Source organism: Pseudorca crassidens, chromosome 2, assembly GCF_039906515.1.
Source record: "Pseudorca crassidens isolate mPseCra1 chromosome 2, mPseCra1.hap1, whole genome shotgun sequence".
Taxonomy (NCBI): domain Eukaryota; kingdom Metazoa; phylum Chordata; class Mammalia; order Artiodactyla; family Delphinidae; genus Pseudorca; species Pseudorca crassidens.
Genome location: NC_090297.1, coordinates 169,370,025 through 169,383,655, shown reverse-complemented (window position 1 = coordinate 169,383,655; position 13,631 = coordinate 169,370,025). Strand labels below are relative to the sequence as shown.

Here is a 13,631-nt window from a genome sequence, read left to right as displayed (position 1 = left end):
ACAAAATGTTAACCCTGCATGGGTTTCTTATAATCAGTTCATTTTTTTTTATTATTGAAGTATAGTTGATTTACAATGTTGTGCTAATTTCTGCTGTACAGCAAAGTGACTCAATTATACACATATATACATTCTTATTTTATATTCTTTTCCATGATGGTTTATCCCAGGAGATTGGATATAGTTCCCTGTGCTCTACAGTAGGACATTGTTTTTTATCCATTCTAAATGTAATAGTTTGCATCTACTAACCCCAAACTCCCCCAAACCCCAACCTCTTATAATCAGTTCTTATCCTTCCCTTGACACAGTTCACCTCGGAATAATGTAATAATCACAATAAAGATACAACTAAAGCAAAGTAATTAATTTCATGTGCTGTTTTGCCATCGATGAAACATGATACCGCCTCCATCAGGTCACAAATAAGGTCTTACAATAAAAAGCTCCCCTAACGTTAAAGAAATGCTGCACATAGACTCTAAAAACTGAACTCCTTCAGATTAGCCTCTGTATCAATGAGTCCTTTTGTTAGTGGACAAGGAAATAAAGGAGGTAGCAGTCAGCATGCAAGCGTTACTTTTTAGATTTGAAAAGAAGATGACCCATGGGGATGTTTCTGATCTACAGTGAAACGTAATATTCTGCTCAGGAGATGACATTAGTATCACTATATTGGCGAAGGAGGGGCAGGGGGACAGAGGAGATGCTGCATATTTTTTGCTTGTTTCCTCTCTCATCAACTGGAAACGTGACAGTGTTAGTAGCAAGTGTTCTATCTGGTGTACAAAAACCGAGCACTTAGGCATTTTTGAGTGATAATTCAATAGGGTTAAATTACACTCGTGTGACAGCTCAACTTCGCTAATGAGGTACATTTCAGTAAACTGTTGACAGAACCGTCTGGAAGGTTTCTTTAATTTACCAACATGTAACAACATGGGAAAAGCATTAGTCAACTAGATGAAGATGAATAAGCAGTGAGGTCTAGGGGTATTTTACATTAATACCTGACAACCTGAAAGGGTTTTTTCACCTGTTCCATTTAGCCCAAGGCAGGCAAAGAATCACTGGTACCTGTTAGTGTGGTTGACTTACCAAAGCAATGAAGGGAATTATCTAGAAGAGGGCTGAGTGGAAAATATGTCAGAGAAATTTCTTTTCCTTCCAGTTAACAGGAAGCATGTTCCTTGCAAAGTGGGGGATGGTTGCCCTAAAATTGAAAGAATGTTTCAAAGCTTTTCAGATGGCTACACCAACATTTTCATTTTCAAATTCTTTGAGTTTGTCTTTACAGATGAAAAAATCTGTCTGTATAGATTTCTAGCCAGATGTTGATTGGGAATAGTGTAAGGTGCTCAACGAAATAATTTATTCCAAGCCAAGAAAAGAAAGGAAGTATAGGAAACATGGAAGAACAGTAAATAGGAGACGAGGAAATATGCTTATGAAGGCATCAAATGTTTATTGAAAAGATGCTCTAGCTAAGATTATACTAGCCAATAAGAAGGCCATAAAATCATTTGCATCCTTTGAAAAATGTCCCCAAACTACTGTTCTTCTAGCATCTGGCAAGTAGTATGTTTGAAGAGAAAAAGCCGACTCTAAGTGGATAAACATGGCAACCATTAGGGGGCGCTACAGATTCCAAAATAGATATTTATGTACCAAAGTCTACCTGTTTCCCTAGACTCACAGACATAGAACACAAACTTATGGTTACCGAAGAGGAAAGGGTGGGGGGGATAAATTAGGAATTTGGGATTAAAATATACACACTACTGTATATAAAATTGATAACCGACAAGGACCTACTTACTATACAGCACAGGGAACCATACTAAATATCTTGTAATAACCTATAATGGAAAAGAATCTAAAAAAGAATAGGTATATAGGTATATGTATAACTGAATCACTTTGCTGTACACCTGAAACTAACACAACATTGTAAATCAACTATATTTCAACGAAAATTTTAAAAACAAAATATAATATAGTAAAAAAAAATAGTTATTCTCCATACCTAATCATCCTAAAAATGTTAATGTATTGATATATTCTCAAGGGAAGGTGTGCCACAAAGGAGAGGCAGAAGCAAAGATGGAAATACTTTCTTACTACATCTGTTGGCCAGAAATTCCTCAAAACCACTGAGCATTTTAGAAGAATTAGGAGAAAAAAAGAATCAGTGACACCTTTAACTCTTGAGTATCAAACACATAAGAGAGGATTGTTGGTTTAACTAACTCAAACTATCAGCTAATCCATAAACCACATCTGTTTAGCTTTGAGAGAATAAAGTGTATAGGGTTTCTCTGCAGCAAGTTACCTTTCTCATTTCATCTTGATATGGTGATTATTCCAGTGGTTTTGCATTTCCAGAACACACGGTGATTTGTTGGAGGCCCTTGGGATGACAGGCTAGGAGGGAGATGATGGAAAGATCTAAAAGACAAGAAACCGACTTTTCATAGTTTCCGCTGTGTCAGCTCAAAGTATACTACCTGAGGGGTAACAAAGGTGAGAAAACCATTCAGCAATATTGTCAACACACACACATACCTAGAAATGTCAAGCTGGACCTTGGAGTAAGACAGAAGTTCTGCCAACAGAAAAGCTCTAGGAGGTCTGAAAATACTGATGAAGGGTATGCTGAACAGAATGGAAAGTATTACAAAAGGGCCAGCTATCCAGAAATGACTCCTTTTGCTGGCCTCAGACACTATCTCTGACTCTCTGAACATTATTTCCAGTCTCAATGATAATCATAATAACAACAATTGCTAAAATGTTCCCCATGTTCTGTTATTCACAAAAACTTCCGTCACCTCATTTGCTCCTGTGAGGTAGGTAAAACTTGACAGACAAAGAAGCTGACTTCAGCAACTGCCCACTCAGGCTGCAAAAGCAGCCAAATAAGACACAAACTCAGGTCCTCTGACTTCAAGTCCAAGTACTTCATTTTCACTGTGCTGAAATGTCATGGACTGTCTAGAGGCGAACTTGCAGAGTTTGAGCAGGGCTCGTACAGTCCAAGTGGGAATTAAATATCTTGGCAGGTTTTTGATCAGAGTGATCCTCATAGGGAATTCGAGAGGAAGGATTCCATCTTTCCACAGTCAGGCTAGGCATCTGGATGACCAGCAACTTGATTCTATCTTTCCTTTACTTTTCTCTAACTATATAAGAAACATGGACCTGGCAGTTTCCAAAGTAGTGAAGGCCAAGCATTCTTTCTGAGTTCTTTTTTTTTTTCTTACTCTATTACTTTTTTATTAGTAGAAGCAATAGAACAGAAATATGAGGAACAGTATTTGTAGATTTTTCCAAATATCTCTGTTACATAAATTTCTAGAAGTAGAACCATTGGGTTCAAAAATATGCACATGTAATATTTGATTTATATAGCTAAACTGCTTTCCATTGAATTCTACTTGTTTTTAGTTGAAGTATAGTTGATTTCCAATATTGTGTTAGTTTCGGGGTACAGCAAAGTGATTCGGTTCTATACACACACACACACATATGTATACACATATACAAACACACACACATATATATTTCTTTTTCTATTCTTTTCCATTATAGATTATTACAAGATATTGAATATTGTTCCTTTGCTATACAGTAAATCCTTGTTGTTAATCTATTTTATATATGTTAGTATGTGTCTGTTAATCCCATACTTGAGTCCTTTCACATTACAGAACAATATAAAATTAATAATAAAAGCAAACTAGCAACAGAGAAGGGAAATAAGACATCATGCCTATAAAATATTTTCGTATAAGGTCTCAGTTGAAAACACTTATCTGAACAGTAATACTTTTCTCACCCAACAGTGTGTATATAGTAGTTGCTAAAGCTTGGACCATATCAACTTATAAGACAGTTCTAAACAATGTTAGGTCAACAGAATTGTCTGGCTGTTATTCTGACCAAGTAAAAATTGTCAAGTAATAGCTTGATGTAAACAGTTTTAAATTAAAAATGAACAATCAAATTTTGTCTGGGATTGACTCAGCTATCTAGTCAATTATTTTGTAAAGTTTAAACAATATTAATAGCCCACAATAGTTAAGATTTTTTGACTGCTTCCTGTGAGCCAGAAACTGTGCGTTTACAAGCATTATGCAATTTCATACTGCTACAGTTATATGAATGTCGGTGCTATTATTAGCCACATAGAGAAGAATGCAAAAAACAGACTTAGAGCCTAGGTAACTTGCCCACATTACACAGCTAGTAATCCGTCGAGCTACCACTTGAACCCAGGTCTGTATTATTTCAGAGTCTAAACCCTTTACTATGTCTACTTGACTCTACCTTGGCCAGATACTCTGTCTCAGTTAACTTCCTAATGTTCTGCTATATTCCTAATTCTGGTTCTCAAACCCAGAGATAGCTTACTTTAGAAAGATGGAATGAAGTTAAATCAACTGAGAGCAAAATAGAACACACATGAATAGGAAAGCCCGCTTTCTGCAATGGGGTAGTTTGGCGCCAAGCTGAGTAACCAGTGCATGGCCAGGAATAGTATCAGAAATGACTCTTTTCAAATAAGAAATTAATCTTCCAGATATACTTGAATTCAAATATAAAAATGTATTACAAAGATTTTAAAATTGTGTGTAATAGGAAAAGACACACAATTTAGATGGAACCAGAAGAATAAACAAATTATGACAAATACATAGAATAGAATACTGTGCAACCTTAAAAGAAATTAAATAGATTAACGTGTGCTAATACGGCAGTCACCAAGACATACTGTTACATGAAAAATCAAGGCTCTGACTAGTATGAGCAGTAAGTTACCAAACAGACCTTAAAAGATAGACATACAAACTCATGCAAAATAGAATATCGCTGGAAAGATCTACAAGATCCTGGTATTGTCTCTGGAGAGGGTTAACTGTGATTCAGAGAAAAGAGAAAGTCTACTTTTTACTACATAATTATTTGTATTGTTCTATCTTTTATCATGTACATAAATTACTTAGAAGTATTTTAACATTAATAAATAATAATAGGTGTGCAATCTATGTTTGTGGATCTGAACAGTGATCGGAACACATGGGTCATGCCAACCTAGAAGCACTGGACTTGGAAACAGACAAAAAAAATTTTAACTTGGTTCTGTCACCAACTAGCAGGGCAGGGTTTGTGTAAGGGACTTAAATCTTTTAGCTATAATTTCATGTATGGGAAATTGGTATAACAGCCGCTCAACAGATTCTCAAGGATGAGATGAGACCATATACAGCAGAGCATTCTCTGAAGTGTAAAAATGCCAGGAATTATTATTGTTTGTTGTTGCTGAAGCAGGCTGTGGTTCAGATCAGGAAGCCATGTCTTCAGAAAGGGAGGACTTACCACGCATAGCCTGACTTGCCACGTCAAGCAGATCAACCAGATATTTGCCAAATATTCGCTTCACTTTGTACCATATTCCCATTCTTTTGCAACTAGATGTGAAAATATTTATGATTTCTCCTTTAGAAAGGGGAAAATGTTTGTTTGCAGAAATGGTTGTTTCTTTGGGGTAGAAGGTAAACCTAAGAGGGACCTCGGCAAGATGGAGAGAAACAATCTTGTTCCTTTAAAGAAGAAGGTGAAGAGGAGAGAGGAATGGATAAAGGCTGAGACCAGCGAAAGATAGGGTGCTCAGCAATGTGACCTCACCAGACTGCTCGTCATTAGAATCACAGAATGGCGGACATGAGTAGCGTCTAGAAGAAGCTACTTAAAAAGCTGAGGACAACACACACAGGGTCTCTCAAGACAATAGAGACAGGGAGAATGAGAGTGAGGTTAAGAGAGGGAGGCACAGGAAGTAAAAACCCAGGACCTCTCAGAAATATAAGGAAGAGTCTTGGACTGTCAAAGAAATGGACTGGGATCCAGGTTTACCCTAGAAGTTCAAGGGGCAGGGGCCCCAGCTGAACGCAGGGTAACATACCGTTTCCCCAAATACACGCTTGGCCAGCAGTACGCCCGAGTATTAGACTGAGTTTACAGAACGCAACTCCTGGACAGCCAGCCCAGTGGATTGACTGTCCACAATCAGCAGGAACATTCCTGGGTGAAGCGCAAATTGCTTTCCTTGGTGCTTGACCCTTCCAAACCATAATGATAATTGCTGCTGTGTTGCAAGCTGGGCTTATGCACAATGCAGGGGTTAGTGCCCTCCCCTCAGGAAGGCTACCAAGGAGTAGGGACTACACACATCTGATTGTGACAAATGCCTAGTTTACCTGCTAATCAGTGCACAGTAGTACGTATCTTGTAATCTCACCAAAGCAGAAAACCCCACGCATCTCAGCTCAAAAAAATCAAATCAAATCTACTGCTTCTATATATTTCTGGTAAGAAATGAAATACATTCAGTTTTAATCACATGAGCAGTCAATCAAATATCGAATTGAAAACAATGAACTGCAAAGAGCCACCTCGAAGTCACTTAGCATTGATAAATTAGTAATGTATTATTAAATTATTCATATCTTTTTTTTCTTCCTTCGAACTATAATGATATACTGTACACAGCACTGATCATTTACTTAGGCTGAGTCCATTCATTTAATTATGCTGCTGAACTTGGTAGGCCAACTGGTCATCATGAGAGTTTCCAGGCAAGCTTATCACAAATATATAGAACATGTTTCTTATTGCCCCCAGTGGCTAAGTGCTAAAATGCTATTTAGTGCTCAGAAGGTTAATGTCCTGCTTATGTAAATTGTCCAATTTAACATTCAGCAGCGGTATCATAAATTCTGGCTCCAGGATTTCATTAAACGTATGTTCAAACTAGTTGACCTTAAAGGTTAACAAGCACAAGTTAAACAGGACAATTATTTAACTCACTTCTTATCAAGAGACTGAAGTGTACCAGCCGTTTAATAGCTCCGCAGACTTCACAATTAGAATTCTTAGAAGGTCTCTGATAAAATGGCAGGTCATGAATTTTCATAAGGATGTCAGATAATAACTATTTATCTGCACTTGTTTTTTCTTTCTTATAAACTTAAACTTTGATCTTAACATTCAATTAGAAATGAGTCCACAGAGAAGGACTAGGTAATTCAGGTTGCTAGGGTTCACCTTCATTTGGGTCTGCACGGGGATTTAAAACATCACTTACGCATCGTCATTCATGAAAATTAACATGAAAGTCAGGGACTCACCATTAAGTGTGCAGAGCTCAAATGAAGCATGGGGCCCAACACTGAGTTACAACACCTCTTTTACTGGTTTGGGACATTAGACTAAACATTTGATTCTTTTCTTAAAAGACCCCCAAATGCCTATTAACCTCCTGGAAAAAAAATGCATTCTCCTTTGCTTTTATAACATGATGCGGTTTTTTTTGTTTTTTTTTTTATGCGGTACGCGGGCTTCTCACTGTTGTGGCCTCTCCTGTTGCGGAGCACAGGCTCCGGACGCGCAGGCTCAGCGGCCATGGCTCACGGACCCAGCCGCTCCGCGGCATGTGGAATCTTCCCGGACCGGGGCACGAACCCGTGTCCCCTGCATCGGCAGGCGGACTCTCAACCACTGCGCCACCAGGGAAGCCCGCATGATGCGTTTTAATATAACAGAAAGTTAGATGATTCAAGACATCCTTTTCCTCGCCAGTCTGGTTTCTTCTCCTGCTCTCCTTGGGCATTTTTTTGTGAAATGGGAGCGAATCTCTGGAAGTGATCGCTAAGGCCGTGTTACCTACGCTGAGGTGAAGCTTGGAGCGAAGTCCGTGGGCTGACGTTTGCATGTGCTTCTCTCTGCGGGAGGATCAGGCAGTGGCTTCGGGGATACATTAAACTGGTAACCACACACCAGCTAGCTCAACAGTTGGTGGCCACTGTCCACCAGGAAAAGGCACAGAAACCTTCTCTCCTTGCAGGTGTAACTGTTTAGACTGCAAGCTCTTTGGAAAATAAAGCAGCACATAACAGCAAATAGGACTTTATTCATAAATCATGAGCTGAATTTCTGTTAGGAGCTGAAATGAAGCAAAATGGGTCCAATTTGCCTGTAGGTACATTGGGGGTGTGATAAGTAATTTTTAAAATTTGGTAATGTGCGTTAAAGGTAATTAAATGTGACGATAGAAAAGGGAGAGATGGATAGATAGATAGATAGATGGATAAATAGGTGTTAAATATATCTGTGCTTGGCCCAGTTCCTCTTCCTGCCTTCCTCATTCCCCCAGAGGTTACTTATTTTTAGGAGCTGTTAAAAAAAAATAATATAAGGAAGAAATATTTTCTAGCATGAAAAGATGTGACAGTGTTTTATATCCTCTTGTGTTGCTCTTCATCCAAACTTCATCTTTTGAATATTGCCTTCAAATCCTGCCTGAAAGGGGACATAAATAAAGTGAAATGGCTAATGGACTAAAAACACTTATGATCAGGTTTTCATAACTAACATTATTGATAGCTTCTACCGCGCAGCCACCTGCACACAGTGCAATATCCATTTCTAAAGTAAGATTTAGAGCCCTATTTGCAATAAAAAGGCTAGCACATGCAAATAAAGAATTCGAGAGTGAGGCCGGCAATGGCCTCCCCCAAGAGAGGGAGGAAAGACCTCTTTCCATCGCAGAACTGACCACAGGGTCACAGGACACTTTTTCAGATTTCAGACGTGGCTGTGCATTTCATGGCATCATGGGAGGGTCTTCAGGGACAGAAAATTGTTAAGTCCTTAATTTGGAAACAACCACTTCTTTCTCCTCAATGGCTTAGTATTTGCACTTGGTCAGGCAAATAAATTTGCATTTCTGTACATTGAAACAATAACAAGATCGTTTTGCAGGAAATGTAACACAATACAAATAAGGAAGCAGGCAAGATGGGAATATTTTTATGGAGTCTGGTGCTTTCCATGTCCATTTTAAGGTGATTTTCCTGTTGTTGTTGTTTTGTTTTTTTTCCTTTAAACATTTCTATTTTAGCAAAGACAGATAAAGAAAAGCCTTTGTGATGAATAGAAATTTATTTGGTGTTCAAAAATTTTTCTTATCAATAACCCTCTCTTTAAAAATATTTTAGCTGTAGTAACAATAAGAAGATGCAAGCAAAACAGAAAGCCTTTTATCTGCTTCTTGCTATTGAGATAGCGTTTGGAAGGCATAATTTTCTTCTCTTTTAGTTCTTACTATTCCCATCTCAGCAAAAAAAAATTTTTTTTCTTCAAACTCCGGACTTTATTATTCTAAAAAAATTAAGTTCAGATTACATAGGAAACTGGAAATTATGGCTTTATTAAATTAAATTAATTTAAAAGAGCATTGGATTTGTGGGACTTGTATAGTTACTCATATCTACAGCTTCTATTATGGTAGGATCCCCTCCTTCAATTATATTGAAAATATGAATCCCAGTATACAGTCCCCCTTGGAACTGTGCATTAATGTTAGAGATTGTCACCTCTGTACTCTAAAGAATAGTGATAGCTTCCAAGTTATATAGCAATCAACAGCAAAACATTTCTCCCTCCCTTCAGAATCTCATGGTACTGCAAGGTATTACTGAGAGAGAAAAATGTTTTGCATGGGAAATTGCAACAAAGATTTCACACATAACTGCATCAGTGTTTAGTTGTGAGTCCCTATTTTTGTCCTTTCTTTTGTCAGAATTTGAGTGTAACAGAGAGCAAAGAAAGACATGAAAAGGAGGATGCAAAATGACTGCAAACGCTTCATAAATGGCAAACTCATCGCTCAGAGACAAGCTGAGGCCTCACTGCTGATGACAGACACAGCCCAGATGCCCGGATGCAATCAATGCTACCTGGGAGGGAGCTGGGAACGATGAGACAAGTGTGACGCTGCTCCCCCATCCCCTCACCCCACCCACTCCCACCTCCAGAGCAAAGAAAGGGCCAGCAGTCCAAATCACAAATCCAGCCTGCTGCAGGAGAACACCAATCCAGACAGTGTCTACTATGTGAGAGACAGCTCAAACGGATGCTCAAGTCTTGTGACAGCTAGGTTGTGACACATCAGGAATGAGTGGCAGCTGGGTGAAGACAAGTGGAAGACACCCTAGCATAAGAGAGGGAAGGAGGGGGATTCCCTGGTGGCGCAGTGGTTGAGAATCTGCCTGCTGATGCAGGGGACACGGGTTCGAGCCCTGGTCTGGGAGGATCCCACATGCCACGGAGCAGCTAGGCCCGTGAGCCACAACTGCTGAGCCTGTGTGTCTGAAGCCTGTGCTCCGCAACAAGGGAGGCCGCGACGGTGAGAGGCCCGCGCACCGCGATGAAGAGTGGCCCCCGCTTGCCACAACTGGAGAAAGCCCTCGCACAGAAACGAAGACCCAACACAGCAAAAATTAATTAATTAATTAATAAACTCCTACCCCCAGCATCTTCTTTAAAAAACATAAAAAAAAAAGAAAAGAGAGGGAAGGAGGTTGCCATGAGTTGAACTGTCTTCCCCAGAAAGATATGCTGAAGTCCTGATCTTTGGTCCCTGTAATGTGAGCCTATCTGGCAGATGCAGTTGAGTTAAGATGAGGTTGTACTGTATTAGAGTGCACCCTAAATCTAATAACTGCTGTCCTTATAAAGAGAGAGAGATTCAGAGACGGAGAGAGAATGCCATATAATCATGCAGGCAGAGACTGCAGTGATGTATATTCAAGCCAGGGAACTCCAAGGATGGCGGGCAACCACCAGAAGCTAGGAGAGGGGCATGGAACATCTGTCTGCCTCAGAGTATACAGAAGGAACCAACCCTGCTAAAACCTTGATTTCAAATTTCTAGTCTCCAGTATGATGAAAGGATAAATTTCTGCTATTTTAAGCCAACTGGTATGTGGTACTTTGTGGCAGGCCTAGGAGACTCATACAGAGGTGAATAGGAACGTGACTTACTTCCTCCTTCCCATTTTCTCCTAGCAGTCCCTGAACCAGAATCTGTTCTGGTATCTCTCATAGTCTCCTGAACAGACTCTCAGACTGACTGGCACTGATTACACGGAATGCAGAGAATCACCATGCAGAAGTCTTGATGTCCTCTCTCAAACTGGACCTGCCTCTTGGTCAATGATGTCAGTAGCCAGTCTTGATTATGCTCTAGTTCCTCAGAATTGATTTTGAACTTCTAATAATTCCTCCTTCCATCCTCAAATTTAAGAAAAAAAAAAAAAAAAAAGGTCCTCAACTCTCTTCTTCCATATTTTCCTCTAAAAACCATCATGGTTTGGGCCTAGCTCTCTTTCACCTTCTAAAAGTTTACCAAGTATCACACTTATATGGTCATGCTCTTTATGGCAGGCAGGAACAGGCAAACGTAACTGCTAGATTGCATTTAGAGCTTAGGTTTGGGGATCAAACTCCTTTGATGGAGGGAGAATAATTCTGGCAGCCTCTGAAAGCCTAACCTCAGATACTATGTCATGGTCTTCCTGCAGTGTTGATGCCTAAGAGCTTTTCAGACAAGACTGCCTGGCAGTAGTTCTCAGTTTAAGGTTAGATAATCATAACGATAATCGTTATGATAATCGCCACCATCTGTAACATCCACAACTCACAACTGTGACTCCAAAAAAGAAAGGTTTGGAGTTATGAATGGCAGACCATTTTGTATCAGGTTTCCAATGTTCATGACCTGCCCAGGGTTGGATTAATGACACAAATGCCAGGACTAATTTTCACCCTCAGTATATGATTATTCAAAATGAGTTACTAACGACACAGCACATATATGTGTGTATGTGTGTGTGTATATCTTCTTGACACCATAACAATTACTCATATACTCTATACAAAGCTCCCATAAGATCTTTCCCCAAAAGAACCCTTTAAAAATTTTTTAAAAGTTTTTTTACACAATTTTAAAAGTTACTTTCCATTTACAGTTATTACAAAACATTGGCTATATTCCCCATGTTGTACAATACATCCTGCAGCCTATCTTATACCCAGTAGTTTATACTTCCCCCTCCACTGCCCGCCCCCCAACTGGTAACCACTAGTTTGTTCTTTATATCTGCGAGTCTGCTTCTTTCTTGTTTTATTCACTAGTTTGTTGTATTTTTTAGATTCCATATATAAGTGATATCATACAGTATTTGTCTTTCTCTGTCTGACTTACTTCAGTTAGTATAATGCCCTCCAAGTCCATCCATGTTGCTGTAAATGGCAAAATGGTGTGCTTTTTTATGGCTGAGTAATACTCCATTGTGAGTGTGTGTGTGTGTGTGTGTGTACCACATCTTCTTTATCCATTCATCTAATAATGGACACTTAGGTTGCTTCCATATCTTGGCAATTGTAAATAATGCTGCTATGAACATTGGGGTGCATATATCTTTTTGAATTAGTGTTTTTGTTTCCAAAAGAACACGTATTCAACAATTTAAGGGGAAAAAAACCCACCTTGTTGTATAATTTCCCCTTCACTAACTTTCCTGACGCTACTTCCAAAAGTTAACTATAGTTAACACCCAAGGCATATCACGGGATTTATGAAACCATCAAAACCTTCACAACTAACACGAGAGATCTCATTTACTTAAATTTACGTCTATAGTTGTGAAAATGAAACATAATTTTAAAGGACTCCATCTGCTGTGGAAGTTTTCCTCTGTTATAACTTCTGTGTAAAATTGAATACTCTTTGCCATTAACAGGGGGAGTCAAAGGGATTCATTAAAGCACTAGCCTGTTATTCCAGGGGCTTCTAACTAGCTGAAGGGAGAGAGAGAAACAATGAATCATGAGCATCCCTTTTGCTTTGCCTGCATGTCTCTTTCCCCTTTCCTCTTATAGGTCTCCTTCTTATACCTCATGGATTAAACACCTAGTAGACAAACGGACATTAATTAAAGGCAGACATGAAACCGTTTCAAGGATCTGATGTGGAAGAATGAGTATGAATTTGGAAGGCAGGGAATCCTAGTGCATCACTTACTAAGCTGTGACCTTTGGCAAGGAAGTTTACTCATTCATTCAACAAATACATAATGACCACCCACTCTGAGCTGGCCACTGGAGTTACAACAATAAATAAGGCAGACGTGGGCCCTTCACTCAAAATATTTCATTCTATTTAACAGTCTTCTCCAAAGCTCAGCTTCCTCCTCTGTTAATTTGGCATAATTATAACATCAGATTCATGCGGAAAGCGTGAGGGAAGGAATGAGATACAATACATGTGAAGGAATTGTGAAGTCCAGTAAAATTAGCTATTATTTCCACTGGATAGGAAATACCTTAAGAGTAAAAACGGTTTGCTATTTGCCTTTAGTATGCCCTGCACCTTGCACAATGCTTGGCGTTTAGTAGATACTCAGTGAAAATTTATTGTATGATTATGAACACCAATAGAGATCAGATTAATCACTTCCTCATCTGCTCTTCACAATTGGTACGCACTTTGAACAATACACGATGTGAGAGCATGTTATGTTCATCTCGGTATTCTTCTCGCCCTTCCTTACCTGACACAATCGCTGGAGCATAGATGGTGCTTGGAATTTATTTCAGTAAAATGTCTGTCAGTTAACAATCATTTCAAATAGAAAACTTAAGCAGGGAAGGGTCAGCACTCGGCCATGTCTGCTCCATGCCCTGCGAAACCCATGTCCATCATATCCTCTCTCACTGGCCAGCCG

At 39.2% G+C, this 13,631-nt stretch overlaps 1 long non-coding RNA gene across 2 annotated transcripts in view; it reads right to left on the bottom strand.

The window, feature by feature from the left end:
- The window catches only part of LOC137220115 (uncharacterized), a 47,851-nt gene that overhangs the window by 23,724 nt on the left and 10,496 nt on the right, over window positions 1–13,631 (bottom strand). The window contains exon 3 of one of the 2 annotated variants that reach the window (XR_010941475.1): window positions 2,333–2,448. The exons of the other annotated variant lie outside the window; for it this stretch is intronic. This is a non-coding gene — a long non-coding RNA (uncharacterized lncRNA). The remainder of the gene's footprint in view (window positions 1–2,332; window positions 2,449–13,631) is intronic. 2 annotated transcript variants of the gene reach the window in all.